We start from the raw sequence: 5,959 nt of genomic DNA, 5'->3' as shown, positions 1-5,959 counted from the left end.
TCGATTCCTTCATAAGGTCCAACCTGGCCTCGCCGAGCTTCTCAGTGACGAGGACCGTCGGCTTGGCATCGAGCCTGGCCGCGGAGAGCACGACGACGAGTTTCGGCGCGGCGATGGCAAGAGCCGTCGTCATGGGCGACCTGCTGGAGGGAGGGAGGGCAAAAAAGTCTCAAAAAAAAAATAAAAAAAAGAATTAATTGGGTATTAGGGAAATAATCCCTTAGAGTGTTTTGGGTAAATGGAGTTAAAAAAATGTTAGTGGAGCAAGTGGGCAATTTGGTACCTAAAATTGGGTAAATGATCATTTCCCCTTATATATATAGCAAAACATCATATGACAATTCACTGTCAGAGTGTCAAGTAGAAACCTAAAATGAAGGGATCATATATCAATCTTTTTGTTGGCCCTACAAATTATCGTGCTTGCGAATCTACTAGGTCACTGCTGAGTTGCCGTCCCCAAACTTTTTAACTCTTGCTCAATCTTTTTGAAACAAAACAAACAAATAAGAAAAAATTAGATATAAACCCAATTTTCTAAAGAGATATTGGGAAAAACTCATACATATTTTTCTATCAATCTACACCCAATCCACGTAGGCAACCTTCCTTATAGAGTGTTATGTATAATTAATATTTTTTTGTGTTTTTCTATATGCCTGATTTACCCTTGGACAATTTTTTTTTTGAGAGGTTGGCCAACCTTCTTTATAGAGTTATAGAGTGTTGATGTATAATTATAGTATATGACATTATGGCTTAAATGGTGCATGCTTTGATTTCAAATTTTCATTGAGGATATATATATATATATATATATATATATATATATATATATATATATAGGGGAAATTACTGGTCACTCCCTGTACTTTTAGGGAGTCGACAGTTCAGTCCCTGCTATCCTAATTTCGACAAGTTACTCCTCAGACTTTCAAATCTCACACAATTTGGTCCAAAATGACTATTTTGCCCCTCCCTTCCTCTTTTTGTTTTTTATTTTTCTCTCCTCTCCCCTCCTTTCTTCTAAAATTCATAATTAATTCATACGAACTCCGATATTTGCGTTCCATATATGTACGAGATCGTATCGATGAGCTCCACAACTTTTATGAAGAAAGTTTTTCCAAATTTTGTATGTATAAAAAGTCAATTTTCACAACCGCTCCAAATAACATTTGTTTCGAAAATCCACTTTCTTCTAAAATTCATAATTAATTCATACAAACTCTAATTTTTGCGTTCCATATATGCACAAGATTTTATCAACGAGCTCTACAACTTTCATGAAGAAAGTTGTTCCAAATTTTGTACGTATAAAAAGTCATTTTCACTACCCCCTAAATAACGTTCGTTTCGAAAATCTCCTTTCTTCTAAAATTCATAATTAATTCATACAAACTCCGATTTTTGAGTTCCATATATGTATGAGATCGTATCGATGAGCTCTACAAATTTTATGAAGGAAGTTTTTTCAAATTTTGTATGTATAAACAGTCAATTTTCACGCCCCCCCCCCAACCACAAAATAACACACACACACACTCTCTCTCTCATTATGCACATTTCAACCCAAGAAATATCAAATATTTGAATTATGAATATTGAGACTATTTCATAAGTAGTTGTACGAGAAATTCGGTTTCGTATCAATTTTAGTTTCGAAATGAACGTTATTTAGGGGGGGTCGTGAAAATTGACTTTTTATACATACAAAATTTGGAAAAACTTTCTTCATAAAAATTGTAGAGATCATCGATACGATCTCGTACATATATGGAATGCAAATATCGGAGTTCATATGAATTAATTATGAATTTTAGAAGAAAGGAGATTTTTGAAATGAACGTTATTTAGGGGGGGTCGTGAAAATTGACTGTTTATACATACAAAATTTGAAAAAACTTCCTTCATAAAATTTGTAGAGCTCATCGATACGATCTCATACATATATGGAACGCAAAAATAGGAATTTGTATGAATTAATTATGAATTTTAGAAGAAAGGAGATTTTCGAAACGAACGTTATTTAGGGGGGTAGTGAAAATGACTTTTTATACGTACAAAATTTGGAACAACTTTCTTCATGAAAGTTGTAGAGCTCGTTGATACAATCTTGTGCATATATGGAACGCAAAAATTAGAGTTTGTATGAATTAATTATGAATTTTAGAAGAAAGTGGATTTTCGAAACAAATGTTATTTGGAGCGGTTGTGAAAATTGACTTTTTATACATACAAAATTTGGAAAAACTTTCTTCATAAAAGTTGTGGAGCTCATCGATACGATCTCGTACATATATGGAACGCAAATATCGGAGTTCGTATGAATTAATTATGAATTTTAGAAGAAAGGAGGGGAGAGGAGAGAAAAATAAAAAACAAAAAGAGGAAGGGAGGGGCAAAATAGTCATTTTGGACCAAATTGTGTGAGATTTGAAAGTCTGAGGAGTAACTTGTCGAAATTAGGATAGCAGGGACTGAGCTGTCGACGCCCTAAAAGTACAGGGAGTGACCAGTAATTTCCCCATATATATATATAGCACCATGATTTCAAGCTATACAGAGCTATATAGATACTAGTTCAGTTCTATAGATCATAAGAAAGAAGTTCAAATTTGTTGTTGTGAACTTGTGTATCACCTATCACCTATGCATTCGTGACCATATTCTCTTTCTAATTTTTGGCTTTCGAAAGTATGGTATCTACTCATAAGGTATGTTATTCATGAGATTTAATTTTTCAAATCTTTTCATTTGTCATTATTGTGCCCTGAATTTTCTTATGGTAAAGTATCTTGTTCTAGGTATATTGTCATACGTAGAACAAGATACTTTTATTTTCTTTCAACTTTTCCTTTTGCATATTGTCATATTAATTTTTTATGATGGTTCATTCTCAATTGTTACCTAATAGATAGGAATATGCATATAGGGATAACTTAGAGACTCAGAGATTTTCAACCTAAGAAATATGGTCAACTTTTTGTTGTTGTTGTATTAATAGCAAGCTATTGTGGTGGACTTACCCCTTCAAAAAATTAATTTATATCGTGTGAACCATTGATCCACGTATCAGGATTAAACTGATAAGAATAGATAGTATACACTTGATATGGTCAACTTGCAATAATAGAATACCTAAGAAAGAGGTTGATGTGGAAAATGATTCGAATAAGTAAGTTAAAATGAAAATTCTTAGAAGTGAGGTTAACTAAACACACGCGTCTAATCTTTAGGTTGTAATAAAAATTTTTTTTTTAAAAAAACCTATTAGTTAGGTTAAAAACTTAAACCTCTACCTTTAAGTCAGGTTGCAAGTAAATGGATGGAGAACTAAAATAGAAAGAGTTTTTCTATTGAAACCTCTAAATTTACTCACTTGACCTATATGCTTTTTACACCTCCTATCAAATTTTCAAATACTAAATTTACTCATTAAACCTCACTAAAGTTCCTCAAATAACCTCACTCATAGAATTTACAAACAAACTAAGATATTTATAATAAAAAAACTTAGTCATTTCAATGATTTAATTACTCTATAAATCTTAATTACATCTCCATTTCTTAATCAGACAACATAAATCTCTTATCCAATAAAAAAAAAATCAAACACAAGGTATTGAGTTTTAAAAATTAATAAAAATAAAATAACATGAACTATTATGTGATTTTTTTATTTACTTTTTCTTTTTTAGCTGTGCAAAAAAAAAACAAATTAATCATTTTTACTTAATGTTTCTCTATTTTCTGTACCTCATAATTAATTATTTATTTAAATATTTTTTTATTTATTTTTATTTGCTAGCCCTATTTTTTTTCTTCTTCTTTTTGCAAATATAATGGATAGATTTAGATTTAGGTCATAATACAATTTATTTTGTTCTCCCTGACCAATATGCGTTCAATATGCATATCATACATTTTTATCTTAATCATAATTTTATTTCTTATTAAATATATATGAATGCTTTAATGAGTATGTAGTGAAATTGGAAAATGAAAATAGATAGGCAAAATAATAAAGAATGCAATCTAATATTATTGAATTGGAAAGTCTAAAGAAAATAAATATAACAATTTTTTTGGTATAATTATTGTCCTTAATAGTCATTTTATAGTAGGTTAGATATGTCATTTAATAATTCATAATAGAGAGGTCAAGTGAGCAGATTTGGAGGTCCCAATAGAAACTCTCAAATAGAAAACACAAAATCTCAAAATCTATTAGCTAGGTTAAAAAAAAAAAAAACATATTAGCTAGGTTAAAAACTTAAACCTCTATCTTTAAGTCAAGTAGCAAGTAAATGGATGGAAAACAGAAATAGAAAACACAAAATCTACCTTTAAAATAGAAAGTTTAAATTCCACATTCATTTAAATCTATAAAATCTTTGAATTCAAATAAAATATATATGTAAAGAAAAGATCCATAATTGTAGCAATAATGATGAGTAGAAGGAAAACTGCTGGAATAATGGGACCAATAAAAAATCTATAATTAAGGTATTTAAAGAGGACGTTAATTTTGCTAGTTGACTAATATTTATCAGATTTAAATAGTGGCAATATATAGAAAGGTAACGAGATTCCTGATTGGCTCATTGGCTGCCCAATCCACCTCAGACTCCTGGTGGTAAGTGGTTGAAGGATCCGGGAGGGCTTCGAATTCGATGCTCTATGCCAAAATCTTTATCAGACTACACTTTTTAGACAACAAAAAAAAAATTTCCGTAGTGTGTTAATCGAAACTGCTTCATACAACAAGTTTAATGAGATTTGGTTGTATAAGGACGTCAGAAATCAGTTTTTTTTTTTTTGTCCAAGATTATCGTACAACACTTATAAGGATTTGTCTATTGTCTGAATGAAAAAAAAATTTCCCTCCCACCTTGCTCAAATTTGGGTCGAAATTTTGACTCACCTTGTACAACAGTGTGGTTGTATATGTTAGTATGAGTGTAAGTTGCAAAATAACATACAACACATTTTTTGTTTCCGTTGTGCAAGTTTGGAAGAAAATCGGATGTACCCCAAAATGAGAGTGATTAGCCCCAAAAAGGCCAATTTTTGGGTAAAATGTTGGTACACGATTAGAAGCTCTTACAACGAAATGGCCTATTTTTGTTGTGTGAATGTGCGATGGTAATCCTTGGCGGGAGAAATAAGTTTGTGATTTGCACTAAGCGGGAGATTTGCTTGTTGGATCCCTAAGCTGAAGTTTTAGTGTATACTATCAGACAACCAAAATTAATTTATGTGTTGTTTGAATTGGTTATACAAATCAAAAACTAAACTTAAATGCACATTGTCTACCGCTCTGACAAACTTAATAGCATATTGTCTCCCACGTACTTGGCCGTTTTCAACACTTGGGTAGCTAGTCTTCGAGAAAAACAGCAAAACTCATCTTCTTCTAGCTTTTGAAGGCAGTTGCCGTCTTCTTCTCTTAAAGAATCGAACCCATCTTCTTCTCGAAACCCATCTTATTTTATAAACTTTTCAGCCAAAAAGAACTTCCACACTTTCCCTCTTTCTCATTTCATTCCCCTCTCTGCGATTCTTTGAGTCACAAACCCTAAGCCCTCTTTTCTTCGATTTCCGATTTTTGAGTTTCAAGAGGCGTGTAATTCTCCTCTCTCCGCTATCTAGACTTGAGATTAGGGTTCTTAATACTGAAAAAAGGAGGTTCTTCGATCTGCTGGTTCTGCGTACTGGGAAGAAGAAGCTCGTCAAGGAATGTGAAGGCTGGGTCTTCGAAACCTCCAATAGGTCTCACGGGTCAGTGGCCGGGGCATCTAAGAAATTCGACGATATCAAGACGGCGGCGCTCAATTTGGGAAAAGAAGGAGCGAAATGACACCGTAAGGTTCTAAACTCAATTTATCTTTCAACTCTCCGTCTTCATATTCAATTTCAGTTACGATTTTTCCTTCAATTTCTCCAGCGATGAACA

At 32.4% G+C, this 5,959-nt stretch overlaps 1 non-coding gene across 1 annotated transcript; it reads right to left on the bottom strand.

The window, feature by feature from the left end:
• Positions 1-2,952: 2,952 nt before the first annotated feature.
• LOC112168585 lies at positions 2,953-3,138 on the bottom strand. The gene has a single exon (XR_002924345.1). It is a non-coding gene; the product is annotated as a U2 spliceosomal RNA (small nuclear RNA).
• Between the last annotated feature and the right edge of the window lie 2,821 nt (positions 3,139-5,959).

This window comes from Rosa chinensis, chromosome 5 (genome assembly GCF_002994745.2).
Source record: "Rosa chinensis cultivar Old Blush chromosome 5, RchiOBHm-V2, whole genome shotgun sequence".
Classification (NCBI taxonomy): Eukaryota; Viridiplantae; Streptophyta; class Magnoliopsida; order Rosales; family Rosaceae; genus Rosa; species Rosa chinensis.
Note: the sequence above shows the minus strand (reverse complement) of the source record. Positions and strands in the feature narration are given on the sequence as shown.